General features: G+C 37.1%; 1 long non-coding RNA gene across 1 annotated transcript; it reads right to left on the bottom strand.

Annotated features, from left to right (window-relative positions):
• Positions 1 to 17277: 17277 nt before the first annotated feature.
• LOC129446709 (uncharacterized) lies at positions 17278 to 18746 on the bottom strand. Its single transcript, XR_012360287.1, has 3 exons — positions 18442 to 18746; positions 18091 to 18174; positions 17278 to 17998 (listed from the first exon to the last, which is right to left on the bottom strand). It is a non-coding gene; the product is annotated as an uncharacterized lncRNA (long non-coding RNA).
• Positions 18747 to 26191: the final 7445 nt, after the last annotated feature.

The raw sequence follows: 26191 nt of genomic DNA, 5'->3' as shown, positions 1-26191 counted from the left end.
CATTGACTGGCTGGTTGAGGCTGGCTCCAAAAGGAAGTGAATTCCCATAGACCTCCATGTTAAAAATGCCCAACTTTATAGCAGAAATTACCTATTTACAGCCTGATACAAACAGTGTTTCTTGTCCATATAGCTAATTTTGCCCTTCATTACAACTGTGAGGGGGGTGCATTTTTTTGTAACTCATCTGTTTAAATTATATTACGTCTTAAAGTTCTGCATAATTAAGGGCATAGCCACTTGAGTGACAGGTAAACTTCCACTGCTGTCACTAGAATCGAGCTCGGCAGGCGTGGTTTCAGCAACCAGCCACCTCAGCTTCACCCATGTCCCGCCTCTTTATCCATTTTTGGTTTTCCGCGAGTGATGCGCGGCCAAGATGGCGGTGGCAGGCACCGCCTACTTTAAACTTCAAAAATCCTCTTCACAAACCAATGATTGACTTCACAGACACTACGTCCATATTTTTTTTACAGTCTATCGTTACCATCCAAAAAATCTAGTTACTAGTTACTTTGTCACAACATAATCAGCGCAAGAAGCTACTGTAGCTGTTTTTTGTTCTGCCAACATGTTTGGTTGGTTCCACCTGCTTGAGCCCTGTTGCCGATTCTAGTATATATGTTACTGCTTTTCTAAAGTTACAGAAGTTGTTTAAAAATAGTTTGAGCCAGTAATGTATTTGTAATTTTCTTCAAAAAAATTAGGGAGTTACCATTTTTTTGGGTTGTAATAGACAAGTAATTCAACTAGTAGTGTAATGTATTACTGTTGGTTGGGAGTAATAAGCAAAGTAATAATTTTACTTTTGAAATAGTAACTTGTAATGAGTAATATATAAAATTTTGCTGATCACACTGCTTGGACTTATTTCTGCGTTAACGTCTGTCTATACATTTTCCCTTACACATGTTCATTAGAAACCACATACACAAATGCATCAGTAGTATTTAGGAAAGAATGCTTCTTTATTTTTACCATGTGATGCTAACAGACTTCACATCATTGCTGACTGCTAGTATAACGCCTGCAACATCAGTCCATACGTGGGTTATTTTGGGATATCAAGATTCTCTGGAGATTCCATTTTTTTTTAGTTCCAGTTCTTCCAGCACCACAATTAGGGCCTGTGTGATGCTTAGATTCATCCAGCGCACTGAGACAGGTGAGACACAGTAAACCTCACTGTTACATATATCAATTTCGTGTGATGAGTCACACACTCATGTAACCTTTTCATTTGCAGATGCACCTCATCATCCAGACACGTTTGAAAACACCACCGCTGAAACTAGTGAGTATAGCAAAATGCAATAAACCAATACAAGAACTACCATCAGTGCTTTATTCTCCATGCAACTAAAACCGAGTGGTGGATAATTGCTGTTATAGATCCAAGACAGCAGAGGGCTCATTATAGGAAACTATATGAGCCCAGAGAGGCCTGCTGCCACACAACAATCTGCTGCTTACATACATGCACATTCCCTGGCTAATCAGTGTCATCCTGACAAATATGAATGTAGACCGGAGAAATCCATTCCTGCAATGGAATGATGCCAGTTCTTGCTTCCCAATGCTCTGAGCTATAAGACTGTTTGTATTGCGAAAACGATTATAGGCTGTTCCCTAAGGGCTCAGAGAGATCCCTGCTGTCTGGCAGTAAATTTGTTAGCCATTAGCCTGATGTGGGTTATTTTCAACATTGCTGACTCTCTGCTTTCTGTTACGCTGTCAGTGTTCTGAATGGAGAAAAAGTGGAGCGATTACAGTGAGAAAATTACACTGCACAAAATTATCAAACGTGCATGCAAGGTGCACTCTGTAATTATGCTGGTTTTCCTGGTGGTCACATGACCTCACGTTGGCCCGTGAGGTGTGCTGTTCAATGTAAAACATGACAGCTATTAGTAAAACAATGCTGAGTGCACATAGTGTATTTAAAAAAAAAAAAAGAATGATACAAAAATACTGTGTGCAATACTCGTGAAGGTGTATGCACAGCATTTCAGACCATTTCAGAGATTTTGTGTGGAATCAAAGCACTGATCTCCATATTGACGTGATTATAGTGTAGCATTATCACCTACACTAACACCGCTCATTCTCTGGAGATCTGCTGTTGCATAAAGTGCTCCACACAGAGGCTCAGAGACAAAAGCTGCATCGCCACATAAGTGGGCACTGTGTGTGTGTGTGTGCGCCATTTTTCTGAAAGCTCATATGAACAGAGACTAGATTTAATGATGGGTGTTTTCAAAAAGAGAATGGCTGTTATGCAAAGCCACCCTTAATTGTATAATGTGGCGGATAAACAGAGTGGGCTGAGGTTAATGGAGATGACTACAGCAAAACATGCGGCTAATGATCCAGCCCATTTACTACTGCTAAAAACCTTCAGCACAGCATGTAGCCATTATGCATGTAATGACATACAGTAGCATGTTTCTGTAACAGAAGTGACATGTTGTACATTTATTTGTGTTACTTGAAGAAATGCTGTGTGAGTTGATGTGTTTGACAGGTGTTGTCAATTATAATGACTGTACCTGTACATCCCCTGCTAATAAACCCACTTGCACTGTACGGGAAGTGTCCAAACAGCATTCCTTCATAAATCATGGAATTATACATTGACTGGCAATGTAATGCTTAGTGGGATACATAATTACTGTACAATAAATGTTGTTGCCTTTTTTGCCGTCTTGTCATACAGAGTGGATGCTGTACTTTTCCCTAATCAAATGATGCCATGCATAACTTGAAATGACCTGGATATTTGTGGGACAAGTGGGTAAGTAAATTATTGTTTGGTTAGTTGTCACATGTCTGTGCACCTAAGCGTTAGTCTATAGATGAATATCAGTCATCTTGGTGATCTTGGTTAGGGTGTAATGCCTACTTGATCCCTGATGCGTTCTTCCAGCTGCTGTTCACTGCTACTGAACTACCACTATTTTTATAACACAAAGAAGGCACGACACAACTTGAAACTTTGCTCGAAGTATCACCTGGATCTCTACACATGAACACGAGCATTGAGAACATTGTTTGTGTACACAGAGTTTACTAAAAAGAAAGGTTTTGAACAACTGACTTTGGCTGTTATGGTCTCTGCTCGCCACCTTTGTTAGACATAAAGAATCAATCTCCGAATGAATGAATCTCATGTGAGGCTCCTTTTTCAACTAGAAGGTCAATATTGTTTTTCACTTGCGACAAAACAATGAATTATCCGTGCATTTATATGGATGCTTTAGGAGCTATCCATCTTTACTCTTCTCCCTCCTTACGTCGCATTCGGAGATCAATACTTCTTGACTGGCAAGATGGCGGCTAACCAAAGTCAGTTGTTTAAAACCTTCTTTTTAGTAAACTCTGTGTACACAAAAAAAATTCTCAATGCTCGAGGTCATGTGTAGAGACACAGATGATACTTCGACCAAAGTATCATGTTGTGTCAAGCCTTCTTAGTGTTGTAAAAATAGCAATTTTAATTCTCACAACATATTGAAGACATGGCTTCCAGTTCTTTTGCGACCACTTCAGGTACTCAAAATGGCGGTTTGAGATATGAGTGATGTCAGCTGATATTCATGAATAGATGGATTTCATGTGACCTTTTACATCATGCCGCCATCTTGAGGACCTACCGAGTACCAGTAGGCTATTGACAAGCATTGGCTACCTTGCTACGATTTACGGATTTCTTATCTTTTACTCTCTATGATTCTTACGAATACAGTAAAGGGCAACGAAAGACAACATGTCGCATCTCGACTGTCATGAAAAGAAACGCTTCTTAAAAAAAATATATATCTTGGTTAGGGTGTAATGCCTACTCGATTCCTGATGCGTTCTTCCAGCCGCTGTCCGCTGCTACCAAACTACCACTATTTTACAACATAAGAAGGCGCGACATAACATGAAACTTTGCTCGAAGTATCACCTGGATCTCTACACATGAACGCGAGCATTGAGAACATTGTTTGTGTACACAGATTTTACTAAAAAGTAAAACAACTGACTTTGGCTGTCATGGTCTCTGCTCACCACCTTTGCCTGACATAAAGAATCGATCTCTGAATGCGAATGAATAAATCTCATGTGAGGCTCCTTTTTCAACTAGAAGGTCAATATTGTTTTTCACTTGCGACAATTTTACGGAACTATGCTTTAGGAAATATCAATCTTTACTCTCCTCCCTCCTTACGTCGCAATTGGAGATCGATACATCTTGACGGGGAAGAAGGCGGCCAACGGACGCCAAATCATCCAAAGTCAGTTGTTCAAAACATTCTTTTTAGTTAACTCTGTGTTCACAAACAATGTTCTCAATGCTCGAGTTCACGTGTAGAGACACAGATGATACTTCGAGCAAAATATCATGTTGTGCCGAGCCTTCTTAGTGTTGTTAAAATAGCGATGTTGATGCTCACAGCATATTGAAGGCATAGCTTCTAGTTCTTTTGTGACCACTTCAGGTCCTCAAAATGGCGGAAGACAAGTGAGTGACGTCAGCTGATATTCATGTATACGGAACATTTGCAATGATAAAAGATTTCTAGGCAGATAATACATAGACAATAACAATGTCATAAAAATATATTTTTATTTTGCCTAAATTTTTGCACTTTTACACAAAACATTTAATGAATGGAATCTACGTTAAGAAATTGATTTCACTTTTATTTTCATCAATAAAAATAGTTAAGCGTTGGCCTTACACAAAGATGCAGATTACTGTAGGTAAATTAGAGTCAATAAATTGCCCTGTGAGGTGTGTTTTGACTTTAAGTGCACTGCGATGTACTGGCTACTCTGTCAGAAATAAAGGTACAAAACTGTACCTTTTCTGTCACTGGGGCGGTACCCTTTCAAAAAGTTCAGCTTTGCACCTAAGGATTTTATTTTAGTACCTCATAGTTACATACTGGGACCGAAGAGAGCTTATTAGTACCTCAAAAAATACATATTTGTATCTCAAAGGTACATATTGGTACTAAATGTTTACATATCTGTACCTAATGGTCTATACAATTACCTTTTTTAAAGGGTGCTGCCCCACTGACATCTAGGGTACATATTTTGACTTTTTTTTTTAAATGTAGGTCCTTAAAGTATGGTAATCTACCCAAAATTGTATTCTGTTTTGTATTCCTGTAAAGGTACAAAACGAAAACTTAGGGTACAGCCCCAGTGACAGAAAAGGTACAGTTTTGTACCTTTATTTCTGACAGTGTATCTATCCAGGCTAGGCTATAGTCTCCACAACCCTGCCATGTACAATTGGATACATATTGATACATAGATTTATTACACACTTGTGAACAAAGTAAATTTCTCTGGTTTGACAAGATTTAATTTCATTAACCATCTAACACCATAAACCATCTACTCCAAATTACTTTTGTCCACAGCAACCAATTACCTATGCTAAACCTTCATGTCTTTTACTCTTGTATGAAAATAACATCCCAAATGTAATATTTCTAACCTGTTTATTTTGTAAGTAGTCGTGTAATAAGCAGGGTAATGGACGGTCATTATGTAGAAATAAATCCCTTTGGGGTGATTCAAGCCCCCTCTGCTTCACATTGATGTCAAGACACCCTGTGGTTTTTATTTAAGCAATAAAGTACATGAAGCTGTGCTATTTTTATGAATATATTGCGTATTGCTTTGACCCTAACACACCCTTCAGCTGTGACTATTTTTACAATCTGGCCGAGCCTTGAGTGCCTTATTGCTTTAATAAAACGGTAACCACATAATAAAATTGGGGTCACAAATTATATTAAAATTGTTTTTAAGAAAAATCTGTAAATGCTATCTCTCCATTCGAAGATACACAGCAGCAATAATTAAATGAGCTTAGGGAGCAGATAGCTGCGGCTGAAGCACTGATGTTAGCTAATGTGGTTCCACACTCGGAGGTTTATGCCATTAGGCTGCTGTGACAAAACACAGCACACTTAAGTTAAAAATAGTCTCTAAATAAATGAAGGAAAGTGTGCACATTTGAAACCAAAGTCATTCTGAATGATTTCTAAATGTTGAAATGAATAAGCACACACACAAGTCTGGAAATAATGTATTTGTTTCTGTTTTAATTTACATATTTTTTCACATTGTAAAACTACAAACACCAACAAAAAGAAGTAATGGATAACATTAGTGACTTATTATACTTGACATCCATGTTAAGACCCCCTCAAAGATGAAGAACCATTTTTGTTTGTTTAGGGTGTGAAAAGATTTTAGTTAGAACCCTTTGTCACCAAAAGGGCCCTTGAAGCACCTTTGCATGCTGTATTTGAATGATAGTGTCTCCTTCTGTCTGCTTGTTCTGGAATGTTATCTGCTCACATACAGTAAAGAGAATGAAGAGAGATTGGGTAACATTTTTAGCCTGATGACTTCTAAAAATAAGTTTGAAAACAAATGGAATGGAGGATGATTTTTGTAGCCAGGAATCTGATGACTATAAAAGGCTCAGCTGAAAGAGTGTTGCAAAGGTTTTTCGGTAGACACTTAGCTGTATATTTCTGTCCATTGGAAAATGATGTTCATCTTTGCATTACATTAGCTTAATTTTCCATTTAGAAGCAACAGTTTTGTTTTTTATTAGATTAATTATTTATCTCCTCTCTCACACACACGCACACTTTTCTATTACATCTAACCAGATGCTGTTGTACCTCTTTGTCTTTTGGATGTGAGTAATGATCCTCATACAAACACACACCTCTCAAACAGAGAGAGCACACTGCACTTAGAGCCACTGAGAGTGTTACATAATAACCTAAATGGGTGGAAATGTAAAAAGTGGATAGGTTGAGAGAGAGAGAGAGAGAGAGAGAGAGAGAGATTGTACAGTAGAGAGAAGCAGGAGAGGTTAGAGGCTATAACTTAAAACTGTGGACATATATTTTGCCTTCACTCTCAAAAATAAAGGTACAAAAGTTGTCACTGGGCCAGTACCCTTTCCCTTACCATCTTTGTACCCAGAGAGTGCATATTAGTACTTCAAAGGTACATATTGACAGTTCAAAGACACATATTTGTACCCAAATTGTACATATAATGACCTTTTTTAAAAGGTACTGCCCTAGTGACAGATTTGTTCCTTTATTTTTGACAGTGTTCTCCACAATATTTAGATCAAAGTTGCAGGACCGTGCACAGGGGGCTGGCTAGCTAGAGCCACTGCCTTTCTGTCTTCATCGGCAGAGGTACCCTTCTCATCAACCGCCAACCCCCCCTTAAAGTGTTCTGTTACTACTCTGCCAAAGATCCACTGATTCCGATAATTCACTTCGTTTTTTCCCCGGCCGCTCCAGTGCTTCTCTCACAATCTGTGTCCGATCTTTGGAGAGTGGAGACGACAGTTCCATAAGTTTGTTGCATTCACAGGTAGATTCATTACTCAGTTGTTGATCAGCTGAATTAGTAATTGTTTTTGTATTTTGATCGGTAATGATTTGCTCTCTGTCTTCTAAGATTGCTAACAACTTAGCAAGCAAACAGGTATGTCTGTAAGATGTCTGTTACAGAGCTGTTTTACATACATTCTAATTTAAAGAATTCTTCAATATGTCTTTATGACATCTTTTAGGAAACGTCTCAGAGACAGATGTAAATCCAAATGTATGTGTGCTATTAGTAACAACAAAATATTCACATTATTAGAATTACAATGAATTACAACTTATCAAATTAAAATACCCAATCATAAATATCACCAAATTTGTGATTGTGGCACACTTTGTAGAGAAAAAAATACAAAAAAAGAAGACAGAGTTGAAAGGGAGGCTGCTAAAGGCAGTTCAACATTGCAAACATGGATTCAAGACTCCAGCAGGTTAATCATATAGAATATTTAGCAGTTTGTCACACTTAATTCTTGTTATTAAGTATATTTTATTCACTTGTCTTAGTTGCTACTAGTAATCTATAATAATAATAATCATATTTTATTAAAACCATTTTAGTACCACCCTCCCTTAGTGCCCCCTTTTTTTGGTTTGGGCCCCTGCCCCTCAAAATGTGTCTGCATGGCCCTGGTCTCAATTCACCTTGACCAAAATCCAATGTTGATCTGACGCCAAGACCCAATGTTGATCTAAATTCAAAATCCAACACAAGTGGATGCAGCAATTTGACAACATAAATGTTTTTTTCCAGTATAAGTCTGTGGACATTTATAATGAAATATTAGCTTACATCCTAAAGGGTTTCTGCAGATATGAAATAGTCTTAATTCACCTTGACATCTGCTCAAAATTGGGTATTGACAACAAAATCCAACGTTGATCTGACATCAGGATCCAACACTGATCTGACGTCAGTATCTGACATTGATCCGACGTCAAAATCTGACGTTGATGCGACATCAAAATCCAGTGTTGATGCAATGTCAAAATCCAACGTTGATCCGACATCAAGATCTGATGTTGATCCGACGTCAGTATCCGACGTTGATCCGATGTTGATCCGACGACAGTATCCGACCTTGATTCAACGTCAAAATTCGAAGTTGATCCGACATCACAATCCGATGGTGATCCGACGGTGATCCGACATCAAGATTTGACGTTGATCCGACGTCAGTATTCGGCATTGATCCGATGTCAAAATCCGACGTTGATCCAACATCAAGATCCAATGACAGTATCCGACGTTGATCCGACATCAAAATCCAATGTTAATCCAACGTCAAAATCCAACGTTGATCCGACATCAAAATCCGACGTTGATCTGAATTCAAAATCCGACATCAAAATCCAACGTTGATCTGAATTCAAAATCCAACACAAGTGGATACAGAAATCTGACAACATAAATGTTTTTTTCCATTATAAGTCTGTGGACATTTATTATGAAAAATTAGCTTACAAACTAAAGGGTTTCTGCAGATATTAAATGCTCCTAATTCACCTTGATATCTGCTCAAAAATGTCTGTGCATTGCCCTGCAAAGTTGTATAGGTGCATGCTTGAATGTATGCTATATTAGTATTCCACAAGCACGAAGGACAGCTCATTTTCACAGTAAGTCAGCTGCAGTGTGATTCATGCTGGAACTAATTGGAGGATAAAGTTTGAAAAGGTTTCCTGACATTGCCACCTTTAGACCAAAAATATGTGCCATTACATAACCAAAGTTTACTAAAAGTGAGGAGGATACGGTTATCTAGTTTTGAAGTTTTTGTTTATTTTTATTAGGAAAGGGTAAAATCATTGATTAGTGTCAGGCTGTTCGCACAACCAGTGTTTTTAGATTAACCATCTATACATACATACAGTACATACAGTCGTATAATTTAATAACAAATAAACTATATTAGGTAATTATACATGGTGTAACAGAAGTAACTGATGACAAAACACTTTCTATCCTCGCGATAACAGTTAGTATACCCGTAGCCACAGCGACAGGAAATGTCTAAATTAAAGTAATCAATAGCCATTAGACCGGAAAATTTACAAGAAAATTTAAACTACAGTTGACACAAAACTGATTATGGCATGCATTTCACAACAGCTAAGTAATTAATTGTACTGTATGTAAACATTTTTGTGTTTACACTGTAAAAAATTAGGGCTGGACTCGTCTCTTTTTAAACCAGTGCAGAGTTGAAATAATAAGAGTGTAGTAGAAAATAACTAAGTGGGAAACTTCTGCTGTTTAAACGTGAGAGAATCGCCCTCTCTCTCCCATGTTAAGAGGTATAGCACAAGGGGACACATTGTTCTGTCACATCAAACATAAAAGCAGCTTATTAATTAATCCAATTTAGTTCAGAGAGTGAGAGAGAGAGAGGGGGGGGGGATCAAATCTCTTTTTCCTAATATGACACACTCTGAATCAAACAGTTAAATTGGCCATCAGCTAGTCCTAACATTTATGTTTTTGTCAGTAGTTACACTTTTAACCATGCATTTAGTGGTTGGATTTAGTTAACTCACATACTGTAGGGGTAGTCCAAACAGGGTTTTAGATAAATCCAGGACTAGGCCTTAGTTATTTTAGGCCATTTAAGACGTTTTCCCAAAAATACCTTACAAAAAACAATACTGGTGTGCATCTTGAGACTAAAACAATGGCACTGATATATGTTAAGATATGTCAGTGCAAATGTTTTATAATTTAGGCAACTCAAACATGCATTTTAGTCTGGGACCAGGATAAACCCTGTCATGGGAAACTCCCCATTAAGTTGATTTGGTTAGATAGAGGTTTTGTAACCTTGAAATAGCCTACATCAACTAGAAGAAAACTAAAGAGGGATGAAAGGTCAACAATTCAGTTAGTTGCATTGAATTTTATTAGTGTATTTAAATAGTTTTAGAGAGTGTAACTCAGTTCTTTCAGTTATTCAAGTCGTAAATCTTAGTTTTTGTTTTTTATATAATGCAATTAAACACAGAATAAACGTTTCTTTATTAAAGGAAACACATCATATATGCCCTAGATAGAACAAAATAAGTATCAACCAAAAGACTATAAATGCAGCTGGACTGTATTGATATATCTCGGTTTAGAAACAGCTTTGTTTCTGTGTCCGTGATGTAATTATTAACATTAAGGATGTCTTTTTCTAATTTTTCTCTCTCTCTCTCTCTCTCTCTCTCTCTCTCTCTCTCTCTCTCTCTCTCTCTCTCTCTCTCTCTCTCTCTCTCTCTCTCTCTCTCTCTCTCTCTCTCTCTCTCGCTCTCTCTCAGCTATCATTTTGCATAATTTTGTACTCAGATGATCAAACTCAAAGTTCTTACTGAACTAATGAGAAGCCAGAACATATTTCAGCTTGCTTTCACACACACAGATTTAGTTGAGATATCTACTCATGTCTCACACAGGAGTGCTGGTCTGTCTCACCTTATTAGCAACTCCCTTTGATCTCATTTTCTTCCCTGTGGTCTGTGTGCATTTGAAACATTATCTTTTGATATTATAGACTTCATATTATAACAGGAGTCTGTTTGGTCTAGAGTTAGAGTTACCTTGCATAATTTTTAATGGCTTGATATGTTTACAGTACACTTACAGTTGCTTTTTATTGCTTTGAGTAGTAATATTATACAGTATACGGTAGGTCTGAAGGACTACACTTATTTTTAATATATAATTTTTATACCTAAAATTCCATAAAAATGGAATAGTTTAATCTATTCATCTATTATTTTATGCAATTGCATAAAATGATATTTCTGAGTTTGGGTTTAGAAGCACATAAGATAACCCAAAAAAGTCAATATAAATTTCTTGCCTGAATCTTCATCCTATCCCATGCCCTCTTCCAATTCCTCTCACTTTTTCATCTCTCCTCCCCTCTCTCCATCTCAAAGGCACTGGAGCATTGAGTCTTTGTTCTTGCACCTGAGTGAGTGAATATGTTTGTCCAGAATTTTACAATGACTGACTTAATCAGGCCAACAATGTTTTTTTTTATAGAAGTCCCAAATCTCAGCACATGCCCCTAGAGCTCCTATTCACCATGTTAACACATATATGCAGTCAAGCATGAGCTATGAACCACACAAATGTCCCTTACAGTGTCACATAACTCATTAGATAATAAGAACGTTCTTTGTCCTCTGTAAACCACACACCTCCCTCCATATTGCATTGGGACTGTCTGGGAATGTTGAAATACATGTAAGACAGTGGGTCATTCATGTCCTTGGTAATAGGACCAAGGCACCTTGCACCAGTTTTTAAATTACCCTAGGCAAACAATCTGTCTAATTTTTTATGTCTTAGTTTTCTGTTCTGTTGGATGAAAAATAAATTATTGTTGGGCAATTAAATATATTAAGGGACATTCCACTTTTTTTAAAATATGCTCATTTTCCAGCTCCCCTAGAGTTAAACATTTGATTCTTACCACTTTGAAGTCCATTCACCTGGAAAGTTGTGATTTTCTAGGCAGATATGTAAGGACTATCATTCTGGCTGCTGCAGGTGTAGTGATATTATGCTCTGCCATTAAAAGTAACCAAGGGGACTATTTTCAGACACTGCGTAATATCATTGCGCCTCCTGCAGCCATGTTACATCAGCAGAAACCTTGATTGTTACGTCAGAATGAGAGTATAGTTCCTAGACATATCTGCCTAGAAAATCACAACTTTTAATTCAATGATTCAATGGATTGTGCTAAGCTATGCTAAAAGTGCTAGCGCCAGACCCGGAGATCGGCTGAATGGATTTCAAAACGGTAAAAATCAAATGTTTAACTCTAGGGGAGCTGGAAAATTAGCATTTTTTTAAAAAAAAAGTGGAGTGTCCCTTTAATGTCCTATTCTGGATATTTCCGTATTTTGTATTTTCTACATATACAGGTACAGGAAGTTCAAGGGGTCTAAGTGCTTTTTATTTTTCCACATTGAAGATGGCTTAAAACTACTTAAAAGATTGACAGTAATTTAATGATTTATAGTTAGATTGAAAATTACACCACTTTTTATAACTGGAACAACTCAATGTAGAATACTTTAACTGGCAAAATTCTGATTTCAATTTTAATCCCAGCATTAAGCAACTCTATGGGGCGGTTTCCCGGACAGGGATTAGACTAGTCCTAGACTAAAATAAATGTTACATATCTTAAAATACATCAGTGCCCTTTGTTTTGCCTCAAAATGCACACAAGTAATGTTTTTAGTAAGGCATGTTTGTTAAATCTAGTTATATTTCCTAATTAAACTAAAGCCTAGTCCTGGTTTAAACTAATCCCTGTCTGGAAATCACCTCTATGTGTTACTGTATGAATTAGATTTACTTTTAATCATCAGGAAATTGAAATGAGTATTTTATATTTACTTAATTTTCATTAGATTGTAGAGTAGACTACAAGATTTCTACATGATAATTCATGAAGTTTTCATCATGATTAATAGCCAGAAGTGCACATGGTAATAACATATTTTTTCTTGTACATTACAGTATATCCTACAGTTTTAATAGATATAGCAGGTCAGACATTGTTCTCATCTTAGAAATCACTAACATGACAAACCACTGTGTGTTTTAGGCAAACTCGGTCCTTTAGCTTATTTTTCTCCTATATCCTATGCAAGATTTTATAAGAAGCTTTATACATTTTATATTATTATTCTTAGATTTTTTTGAAGGAGGATGTTTGGGAGGAAAATGTAATTTCTCTGTTTTTAATTTATCTTTTTACTCTGCAAATTTTATATATTTATCCATTGTCTAACGAAACAATCCTATCAGATTCCTAATGGAGTAGTGTTGTAACACTTTCACAGATTCCAGGACGGGGTTTAGATTAATCCAGGACTAGATCTTAGTTATATTAGGGCATTTAAGTAGTTTTCACAAACAACAATACTGAAAATATGCACATTGCATTGAAGATACATTATATTTATCCCTGCATGCTTATATATTTGTTGTAAACTTTAGTTACTCATGAAACAGAATGCTTGAAGGATGTGTTTAATAAAATGTAAATTCATGCATCATTATCTTAAGTACTGAGAAACAAATGATGTACAAAGTATGAAAATCTAAGATAATTCCCAGCATTCTTGACTGATATGCTTTGTAGTTTTGCACAGTGTCAACTTAATTGAATGTAAAACCCTTAAAGATCTGTCTTCCCTGCTCTGCACATGAACTCTGCGTGACTGAGAAGTCACAAACCAAAATCCTTTCGGAGAACAGTGGAGTGGTAGACGTTTAGACATGTTTTTTTTTTCTCTGACCTGATGAAGTCAACCCTTATTGTGCTCAGCCTCACTCAGAAAAAGCTTTAGAGGAACGTAGGTTGAAAGTGCCGGACAAAAGTTTAATTGATCTGACCTCTGCCCCGTGTGTCGGGTTTGTTTAATAACCAGGGAAGGATTAATCTACTGAGGTTTTGAGGCAGCAGAGAGGCAGCTACCATGTGACGTGGGTTGCCTGGTAGGTTGCAGGTAAAAACACATCAGTGCTGACACAATCGATTAAAGCTCTGCCATGGCTGTGCTGAGTGAGCTTGGTTGATGTGGACACTAACAATCTCTACCCAATATAGATGTGAGAAATGTTGGGGGGTGCGACTAGATTGGGCTTTATTTCAGGACCTTTGGTGCCTCTCCTTCTATGGGAGGGGACTGAATTGATTATTGATTTCTGATTGTGTTAACAGTTTTAGGAAACAGACTGCAGGCTTTCTCTGTCCCCATCAGACCCTGAATGCCATAATCTAAAGTACAGAGAATAGAAAAAGGACATTTAAAAACATCACATGGTCTGGCCTCCATCATAAATGATCACAAGCTTGTTTGATGTGACATTAAGAACCAGTTGAACTAATGAACCCCTAATGCATGTGTGTGAAACTGACCATGGGCACAGATACATACAAAGCTCTGTCGCACTCTCACATAACTTTCAGTCCAAGAGACGCTCATATAAAATACAAAATTAGCCCTTGAAATGAATTATTTAATACAAAGTTCACCTATATGAATTATTTAGGTAATTGCTAGATATTATGTTTAATGTATTATGTAAATATACATCTTTGGACATCAGTGAGGTCCACAGAGAAACATCAGACTCTATAAACCCACAATATTTAGTAATAATTTATATCCTAAGCATTGCCTGGTTATCTGGTTCTTACAGGGAGTGATGAATCACCTCATAAAAAACTGTGTGCGCACTGATCAATGAGAACAATTTCAGATGGACAGTGTGCACACGCACATCTTGTACTATCTTAAATCCCAGACTTCCCACAGTATCCATTGCATTACTCTTATTAATTATTTATATTTATATAACTTTTTTCTGTATTTTCAAATAATTATGCAGCTTCACAATGGCACAGAAAAAAACATTTTGGCTGAATGGTTCCATGAAGAACCTGTAACATCTGAAGAACCTTTTGGTTTCAAGGGTATTTGTAGTGGGGGAAAAAAAGGTTTTCTAGATTAAAAATGTAGAAAAGAAATTCCCTTCTTGACTAAATGGTTCTTCTTTGGCATTACCTTTACTCATCAGGAAATTTAAATGAGTAGTTTATATTTACTTAATTTTCATTCAATTGTAGAGTAGACAGTCTACATGATTTACAAGATTTCTACCTGATAATTCATAACGTTTCATCATGATTAATGGCCAGAAGTGCACATGCCATGGTAATAACATTTTCATTTCATGTACATTACAGTATATCCTACAGTTTTTATAGATATAGCAGGTTAGACATTGTTCTCCTCTCAGAAACCATTAAGGGGGCGTGGACACCAAAGCTTTTACGCCCTCGGCCGGCGCATGTTTTCAATTGTTTCCAATGGAAGCTCGCCATTTTTCAAAAAAGCCAGCAGCTAGCGATTTTCTGCCGCTCTTAAAAACAGCGCTCGGTTGAAAAAGATTCAACTTTGGGTGAAAATCTCCGCTTGTCAATGTCAGTTCTCACACGGTCCAATCACAGTTTAGGAGGGGCGGGACATTACCACAGCAACCAACCGGCTCACAGCTGAAGTATCAGAGCTACCAAAGCACTCAGCTGACAAAAAGCTGCATTCGGCGTCCTGCAGGCGTTTACAGCCGCGTTTAAAAGTTTGCAAATTATGTATATTTACCCATTGTCTAGCAAAACAGTCCTATCAGATTCCTAGTGGATTAGTGTAATAATAATTATAACACTTTTTGAACTTTTTGGTTTTTAAATGTATTTTGTAGTGAAAAAAAGGTTTTCTAGATTAAAAATGTAGAAAAGAAATTTCCTTCTTGACTAAATGGTTCTTCTATGGCATCACTATAAGAACCTTTAACCACCTTTTTACTATTCAAAATCTTAAAACAAGTTACATTTGAAGAAAGCAAACAAGATAACGAGCGGGAACATGTGATGGGAGAAAACCAATGATTACTAATAAGCAGGAGAACGAGGGGGCGGGGTCACATGACAAGACACCGGAGGCACATGCCAAACACAAAAACAAGACATGAACCTCCACACAAGGCCAGGGACTGCCAGAACTCTGCCACCATGACAAAATACAAATATAACAAGACTTCAAGGCAGAGTCCTGACAGTAGTGGAGGCTTTTCTGAAGGTGATCTTGTGCAAGGGTTATATACTGGAGAAAATTCAGAGCTGACAAAATTGAACTTTACAGTCCTTATGGCCGCTCTTGATATATTGCTTTAAATGGTTGTGTTCATTTAGAGCCAGTAATATTCTTGGGAGGCCAGTGTGTTCATTACATATTGATTCAGTCTGCTGAGGCTTTGCATTCTTTCACTAATAGACTTTCTAAAAGATCTTCTAAGCAGGTCTGACCTGAAGAGGATTTGGGACCAGATCATTTAGTGGTCCACATCTGGCAAACAATTTATTACACATATTGGAAGTTTCACTTAAAGGTAGGGTATCACATTTGCTAGCGGTAGCCGAATAGCAATGAAATCACGATCCCACCCTCCAATCAAATCACCATCCAAAGTCACGCCTCTTTCAAAACACATGAACACACACAGATCAGACGGTCACATCTCATGTCTCATTCACCAGTGAGAAAACTTTGCAGTACAAAGTAAATAACATTACCAAAATAACCAACATAAACAACTGTATTAAATCAGAATTAGTTAAGCATACTTGCGGTTGTGTAGACGTAGTAACTATATCGTTGTGCTAATCCGTAAACTAACACAAATTTTATAAGCAACACAACATTTCATCAAAGTAAAATATCTGAATCCATCTCCATACAAACATATCGCGTACCTACCTTACCAAAATAAACAGTGCAACGATCCTTTCAGACCCTTTGCCTCCTGCAGCTGTTTGCGTCTCCTGGTAAAGCAGTAAAGTTACAGATGTTCATTTGGGTTTTTGCTCTTTGCTGATCCAGGCAGTTTTTGCTGTTAATAATAATAATAATAATACCTTTCATTTATATAGCGCTTTTCTCAGTACTCAAAGCGCTTTACATATGAATGGGGGAATCTCCACAACCACCATCAATGTGCAGCATCCACCTGGATGATGCGACGGCAGCCATATTGCACCAGACCGCTCACCACACACCAGCTTATTAGTGGAGAGGAGACCGAGTGATATAGCCAATTAGTATGAGGGATGATTAGTAGGCCAATGGGCAAGTTTGGCCAGGATGCCGGGGCACACCCCTACTCTTTTCGAAGGACATCTTGGGATTTTTAATGACCACAGAGAGTCAGGACCTCAGTTTAACGTCTCATCCGAAGGACGGTGCTTTTTTGACAGTATAGTGTCCCCATCACTATACACAGCAAAATCTGGAACCTCAGAATAACTCTATAAGAGTTAATTTCAACACTTTAAAAGTGTCTCATGGGGTCCACTCCCAATAGAGTTATTTTAACACTTTTGAAAGTGTTAGCACATTGACTCTTTTAAAGTGTTAGCAATTGACACTATACAGAGTTAAAAATCTAACTATAAATTTACACTAATCAGTGTTAAATATTTTTTATTTGTTAAAAATTAACTCCCTCTGTGTAATTTGTTAACTCCAATGTAGTGTTATATTTTTTAATATGGTGTTAATATGGTAAATGTAAAGACAGAAACATATTAAGGTACTTTTGGGACAAAAAAACTTTATTTTAAACAGTTTTTTAAATGTAACAATACAGCAGTATAATCTATCATTCTCATTTTAAAACTATTAATGATTTTTTTTAAATGTCATCTGATCAACATTTATTTATGACAGAAAAATTGTCCTCAATGTATCATGCATTTAAGTGTTCATTAAATTAACATATTAACATCCGAGACAACTAAAAAGCACATTCCCAATGTATAACAACAGTAAACACAGTTTATGGGATGCTTCAGTTCATACAAACAAGTTTGACTTCATTTCAATCCAAAATCCATGTTGGTCTTCACATATTAACAGCAGAATATGATGAACCAGTAGCTGTAAGGAGGTGATATGATCCTCGACGGTTAGACCTTCAGACTGGATATTGAACTTTTCTGTTAATAAAACAAAAATAAAAGGGAAAAATTCAGTATAAAAAACAATACAAAATGCAAAAAACAATTTATGTTTTGCACAAAATACTCACTTTGTTATAAAATTGCTCTTCGTCTGCAGAAATTTTCATGTAGGCCTATTTCTGTGCTCCTCTAAAGTCCCCAAAGCAAATCTCCTGCACACATTAATGGATTTAAAAATATATATATTAAACTTAAACAGCATATAAAGCAAACAACAACAACAACAAAAAAAACTCCCAAAAACATTATACGAGTATGAATTGCTCCATCTGAGGCTAAGACCTAAACTCAACAGCTGCATTCATATAATGACAATAACACATGACACTTAATGTTAAACTTGATACTAACAGCAATATAACACCTCACAACTCACAAATATTATTGATCAAAATGTTATTTATTGAACATTTACTTACCATTTACAGTGAAAGAGATGATCTTCTGCTTGAACTGCATCATCCAAAAACACGGTTCAGTGTGTGCTGTAAAAGTGGGAGGTCTTCTCTATTTAACACCCTAAGAGTTAACAAACTCCACTAACAAAACACTGTAGGAGTTAATTTTTAAAAAATGTGGTAACACTCTGTTTTGACACCAACTCTTTATTTTTATAGAGTTAAATAAAATCGTTTTAACTCAATCCAGTGTTAAATTATCTCCGAACTCTTTATATTTCCATTAACACCGTAATTTTAACTCTGCTAAATTTGCTGTGTACTGGGGTGTTAGGACCCACACAGACCACAGGGTCAGCACCCCCTGCTGGTCTCACTAACACCACTGCTGTTGTTGTTATAAAACATGTCTTTTGTTTTGTGGCTCCTGTACAGGTTGTCAATTCAGCAGAAAAGTTTGCCATTCTCCCTCTGTTTACAGACGGGAGGTGAGCGCACGTGAATGCTGTGATGACGTATGGTGTCTGTGTGAACAAGCTGCAGAGTGGCATTCAAATTACGCTTACAGATGAGTAACAAAAAAGACAAAGTCCGTGCGGACCGAGATCAATGATTGGTTGAACATTTTTTGGTCGTACGCCTTTCACAGATGACATAAATTTCTACAGTACAAATACATTTAAATAACTTAAATAACATATTGATTACTATCAGGATGTGAGTCTTTTATCCAGGATAACTAAAAATGTTTCTGGATCAAATCAGATACCCTGTTTTTAAAGATCCTATACTTTCCCTAGTTGTAGTTCCCTTCATATGGTAAATTTTTGCCTACTAGTTAAGCAATCTGATAAGTAGTCAGAAGGTTATATTTCTGGGCAGTGCTGGATGTCTGTGGTACAAATTTGACTGTGGAATAGAGACAGGGGTGTATGTGACCTTTCCTGCTGGGCAGGTTCTTCTGAGCATCATTGATTTTAGTGGCATTATAATCACACACTTTTGAGCAACTGTCAGAGATGAAGAGAAAGAGGGAGCGAACAAATGAAGATGCGTGAGGAGAACATTTAAAAAATGACATTTAACTGTGAGTGGAGAAAAGGACCCACTGGCATTTATTTTAATGGAATGTTCTTTCCTGTTGTTTAACTGGCTTACTGAAGATTACACCAGTGCCAGCTTAAACAGAAACCTAACCTGCCACCCACAGAGTACGGGGAGATTTCAGTGGAGTTTATAAAGTTAAATGACAGGATATACACAGGTTAAAACCGAGCCAAATTGTTTGTAAATGGATATCTGTCAGCCCGGTGGATCTAACAGGTCTTGCATTCAGTCTTGGAACTTACATTATTTAGCATCATTTGTTTAAGGATTATACTCTATAAAGCATGCATGTTGTGAATGAACAGGGTCTGAATGTGCCAGCAAGACTATAGGGTTGTTGGTTGTACTATAGTTCAGACGGGCTCTCGCTTACAATTTTTTCCCACTGTTACTGTCCCCTAAAGCAACATAAAAGTAACAACATCCCCTGTGCCCTATCTCCCATGCATCTGACCCCAGCATAATGATTTGGCAAAAGAGCCGTGCCTCCGCTCTGAGTAGATAACAGAAATAAAAACAACAAAACATAAAGTCCGGCTTCTCACAGCAGTTCTGGGACCTGAGCCATGCTCGTTTTTGCCTCTCTTGCCTTTGGCAGTTTCTCCTACACAAACTGTCCTGTCTTTTATTCTTGCACTCTCTCTTTTTCTCTCTACCCCAAAAACCTTGGCCCTGGGTCCTCACTTTCTCTGAGTGTTTACTGTGCTCCTTAGTGGCTTCTTCAGCAGGACATAAGTCTAAATCTGATTACTGTCCACTATCCCCAGACTCTGCTCTATTTACAAAGGGATAAATTCTGCTCATCTGCCGAGCGGCTATTGATTTGCAGGCTGTCACTCTGTCCCGCTTTCTTTCTCTCTAATCTCCCTCATTTTCCATGAAGTCTGCTGCTTAAGCAGTGTGGAGACATTGGGATTTCATTTGGAGTCATGTGAGGAATGGGGCTGTAGTGTGGTACAATAGTCAGCAGGACAGAAATGTTATTCTGTGAATGTAGTATTGAAAAAATACACAGTTCTTTACACCATTTACAATAATGAGTGAAAACTATAAAGTATTCAGCCTTTGGAGGTTTTATCTTGATTTTACAGATGACTTTTTTGTATTGTAAGTGTCTATCCATAATGTATTTAAAGTGTCGTTAATCAACTCAACTTCTTTAAAAGTTTGGTCCCATTTAAGCTGCTCTGGTACATGCATATGTCCCTATTGATCCTTTTAAAGTGCACATTTAAATTACAATTTTCCTGTCAAGAGTAAAAATAATGAAGAGTTCAGATGCATAGAGTGCATCTGACATGTTTTCTTGTAACAAACAAAGCGGTATTTTTGGAATGAACTGAAGGCGGTATTAAGTGGATTTGACCTATGTGAAGTATTGGATGAACATTTAATAGGAGCCGACAGCATCTCATTTTTGACGAAAGAGGCTTTTTAGGAACTTCTGCATCTGAGTGTTTTACTTATTTAAATTTGTATGGTTAATCCAAAGGGAATAATTACTGTATAAAAACATGAACTTCTGGAAATCCTGTTGGATTTGATTAGAGGTCAGGTTCTATCTGATCCCATTTTTTAAACCCTAGTTAAAATGTTGCTATAATTGCATAAATAATACCTGCAAAATGATAAAGCTCAAAGTTCACTGCCAGGGGATATATTTTCTTTAACAGAATTCGCCTTTCACAGCCTATAGCGAACGGGCGGGTTGGACTACAGCCCTCTACTTCCTGCTTTAATGACATCAGTAGAACAGTTTTTTGACTAAACTCCGCCCACAGGAATACACCAGTCACCAGCTAAGCTAACGGCAAGCTAAGATGCTATCGAATCACAACACACTAAACAAACTACACAATCAGAACTCGTTACGTATTTCTGAAGGAGCGACTTCACAGAACAAGGAAGACATCAGCCCGTTTTGAGGACAGTGAAAAGAGCGCTATAAATGGTATGCACATGATGTCACCGTCGGTGAGAGGGACTGCGGTTACGCCCACTGAGTGGCAAAAGACAGAGCGGCAGCATTTGAGTACAGCGTGACATCGTCGAAAACACGTCGAAATGGGAAAATATGTCAACTATCTGTATTTTATCCGTGTTTTTCTTTGGAAAACGTACATTCCAAAGCATATAATTTATTATATTTCAGAAATAATATGTTTTTGTTTTACATTTAATATTAAAGTACATTAACGTACTTTTACTCAAGTATGTGAATACACAGTATGATTCTATGCTTTAGAATGTAGTGAAGTAATGTTTTTCCCAATACAAACAGCCTTATAAAGTAAAGATGCTTGGAAAATGTAACTAATGTAACTAAGTATTGTCCACCTCTTCTTTCAAGTCCAACTAAATTCAATTTTAGCTGATAATAGTCAGTTTTACTAGCATTTTCGCAGCACCCACTATAAAAACCAGCCATTTTGTTGAACGTTTGCCACTCAACAGGGACAGTTCCGGCGTGGTCACGTGGAAAAGTAACGTCAATGCCTACCCTCTATACAAATAAGTAAACTGTGTGAAAAATACTGAATTTTTTTACACGTGAAACATGAACACGTTATATTGCACACTGTAAACACAATCAAAGCTTCAAAAACACAGAAAAAACGGGACTTTTAGGATGAGACCATACATGTGTTTAACATACAGGTGGGCTGGGAAAACTAAATCAAATGGGGTTGGATTCTTCAAACTAAATCAAAGAAGATGTGGTCTCTCCACAGGCTACAGGAAGAAATTAAAACTTCAGTCAGTTTGCTAATATCCATACTAATCTCTCATTCTCTTTCCCTGCCTTTCTAGCTTTCTCTCAGCTTGTTTGACACAACGTTCAGCTGAGCATAGATCAGACATGGTTGACCTTGTTGCAAGCAAAAGGCTATCTGAGCTCCTCTGCACTGTACTTCTGGCATTAATTCAGTCTGAAGTAGGATAATTATCCACGCCTCAGACTCCAGCCATTACATTGAGAAAGCTCACAGACTACTCTAAAGATCACACAATCCTCCAGTGTGAAACCAGGAATGAATTCTTAATGAGCTTTATTTTATTTGGCAAAATCAAAGAGAGTGAAACGCTATAGGAAAATATGAATCTAAGTGGAGGTGAGATTGCTGCTATAAATAGGGTTGTTTGTGAAATGAAGTCAGGCTGCATTTAACCTCTGTCAATCAAATGTCTTCTCTCACTGAGACATGCACATATGCCTGATGTGGTACTAAACTGTCAGAGGATCTCAGATGATTTCTACAGCAATGATTGGCTGTTTACCTAGATGTACATTGTAAGACCACTCCCATTTGTTTGCTTATATTGCTTTTTAATCGAAATGCTGCGTAGTTTGGTTATTATAGTATGACTGATTATTATGGTAATGCACAGTTGGATTAAAATACTCATAGGTCTCCGTGTGTCTCAAATTGAAGGTTATTTTGCCAACAGATTAGCTGTTAATATCTTCACTAAAATATATACAGTGCAAACACATAATACAACACAGCACATACTAGATGTGTAATTTTCTGCTGAACGAGGAGCACAATTAAAAATGCAAAAGGTCTACTTGTGATGATCTTGCTTCTGTAAAGTAAGTCATATTGTAGGGGCATGCTGTATCCTATGATTTGTTTGGATAAGCTTACCTCGTGCAGGGGTCTGCTCAGGTCATGTGCATCTTACCTGTACCCTACGGTTGTCAATGAGGACTTTCTATCTTGTTTAGTTATGACAACTACATCATACTTTATTTGAGGTCAAAAGCATAAAAGCAAACAAATTCACGGCCAAAATATAAAAACAGAATCAAATGTAACTCATTTTCCACTGTTTAGAATGTAGATATTCAAGCCTACTTATAGTTGACAAAACACACTTTGTCAAAATGCAATGGGGCCACTGAAGCATATGGTACCTGTCTTACAGGTGCTTTACCAGATTTACTCTCTCTCACTCCTTACCTGCAGACGCCACAATCACTGACATGTTCCCGACTGCTCCCTTGAGATATGCATACCGGGTAATATTGGCATTCCCCGAAGGCAAGTTTTGTCCAATTAGATCAGTTCTGCTGCAGGAAATCTAATTTAACATAACCAAATCAGAGAGAGATAGCGAGACAGAGGGGAGAGAGACAAAGAAGGCCCAAGTATCAGTGTATGAATGTGTATGCTTGTAGGCAAATTGCCCTTGGACACACTTGTGATCTCACAGTTTAGGCCAGTATGCTATTTGATGGTGCTGCAAACAGTATACTAGAAGTGGGAACATTTATACTGTCTATACTCTATAGGGCGGTTTCCCGGACAGGGATTAGACTAGTCCTAGACTAAATAAATGTAAGAGTTGTCCAAACTGAAAACAACTTGCTCTGACATATCTTAAAATACATCAGTGCCCTTTGTTTTGCCTCAAAATGCCCACAAGTAATGTTTTTAGTAAGGCATGTTTGTTAAAACTAGTTATATTTCCTAATTAAACTAAGGCCTAGTCCTGGCTTAAGCTAATCCCTGTCCGGGAAATCACCCCTATAATTTTTAGTTTTCCATAGACTAAGGTGCCTTAGTCCTGTTTCTCCTGTCCATACAGAGTCACTAAATGTGTCATCATGCTTGGGTTCACTGATGTGTCTTTTTGCTGGCCATGTGTTGTACCTAAACTGAGCTTTTTTCTGAGCTTGTGATATAAATTATAAACATTTTTATTTCACTTATGGAATAGGCCCTTACAATCTTGAGGACACACATTACATATACAAACTTATAAACAAGCAAACACACACTGTAAAAAATAGCTGTAATTATGCAGCTGGTTGCATGCCAGTAACTTACTGTAGAAGATAAAGACTGAAAATGTTCATTTAACTTTGAACAAACTGTTGCCAGTAAATAACATAAATGTGAAATTGACGGCAAGTTACTGGCAGCTTGTTGCCAGTAATACCCAGTAATACTGTAATTTCTACAGAATTTTTTTTGCAGTGCAGACTCTTGGGAAATAAAACACCTCAATGTTCTCATAGCATCTTAATGTATTTGTGTATATTTTTAAAGAGATAAATGTTTCTGAGTTTGTCGCTCTAGGTCTCTTACTCTTTAACAAGGTAATTATTGATAATTTTGTAGCAAACTTTAAATTGTGTGTATAGATGATATCCCCTTCAGCTCTACGTGCAGATCGCTGGGTTATAATAAAGACTGATTACAGGCATTGAGACTTTCTGAAATACAATCTTAATTTATCTTAATGCGGGGTGTAATTTGGTCACTGTGTATGTCTGCATATGTATTGTGTGTGTGTTTGATTAGGGCCAGTGATTTAATATTTCCATTTTCTGGTGAGATTAGAGATTCCCAAATGATGCCGAATGAATCTATTCTCATAAAGTTATATTAAAATGCAATATTAAGATTAGGTTTTGAATAAAGAATGTAGCTAATGGCATCAGTGATTTTTACAAACCCGTTTTATAGGTCCCTCTCTCTCTCTCTCTCTCTCTCTTTCCCTCTGTAGTGATGAAGATATTGAAGGCGAGTGGGTGATGTTGTACTTGACTGTTAATGTTCTCTATGTAATGCTGTTTGAAGCCATTCTGGTGAATCCTTTCTCCCTGTGGATTACTGATGCCACTAAACACACATTATTGTAATAATAGGCTAATCATCCAAGTACATCATGTTTTATCTGCTTTAATTGCGGCATGTACCTGCTTAGCTAATGGAAACAAATTGGCTGCTCTGTGGGCAGTGCTGCTGGGAGATTGGTAAAGCTGTTCTGTAAAAGATTTACTTTTTTTGTACAGTACATGTTGAATGCTCTCTCTTTACTCTTAGTTTAGAGTGTTTCTGACTGTTAGAGAAACACACGCATACCTCTTGACCTTATAGCAATTGGCTTGAGACAAATCAGAAAATAGTTTTCTTTAATTGTGTCACATGCATCTGATGCCACTATGAAAAGAAGTGTATTCAAACAGACCACTACTATTGCCAGAGGTAGTCCTACAAGAGATCTAATTTTGTCATCTGGAGACATCAGTGCTCACTACATCTGTAGCACAAAGGCTGCTCATATACCTATACAACGTAATATTATTAATGTTTTGAAATGCAATGCTATCCCTCTCTCTCTCTCTCTTCTGCTTAAATATTATACATATTAAAAATTGGAAAGAACATTACACAGGCAAACATTATCAGTAACAAATATTATATATATATTGCATAGTTTGATACAATTTAAAAGCATGCGGAATACCATTTTTGGCTGTATGGTTACATAAGATATTTTAACATCCATCTTGTGTTATACACAAAAAGTTATTTGTAGTTAAAAAAGTTATTTTGATTAAAAGGTAAAAAAAGAAACTCAACCAAACTGAAAGGTTCTTTGAGGAACCAAAAATGATTCTTCTATGGCATCGTTGTGAAGAACCTTTAGGCACCTTTATTGTAAAATGTATACATGCTGTCTCCTAATGTGAGATTTATTGTGATTTTGGTCACGTAATTACACAGTCTGTCTCCAGTGCCCGTTTAAAATGATGAACTCTGCAACATAATCCTATGGATTACTGCATGGATGTATTGATTTAAGTAGATTTTTTTCTGAGGAAGCGTGTGTGTCTTGGTGCAGTGTCACCACACTCAATATGATTAAT

Source organism: Misgurnus anguillicaudatus, chromosome 21 (genome assembly GCF_027580225.2).
Source record: "Misgurnus anguillicaudatus chromosome 21, ASM2758022v2, whole genome shotgun sequence".
NCBI lineage: Eukaryota > Metazoa > Chordata > Actinopteri > Cypriniformes > Cobitidae > Misgurnus > Misgurnus anguillicaudatus.
This window is presented reverse-complemented; position numbering and strand designations above follow the sequence as displayed.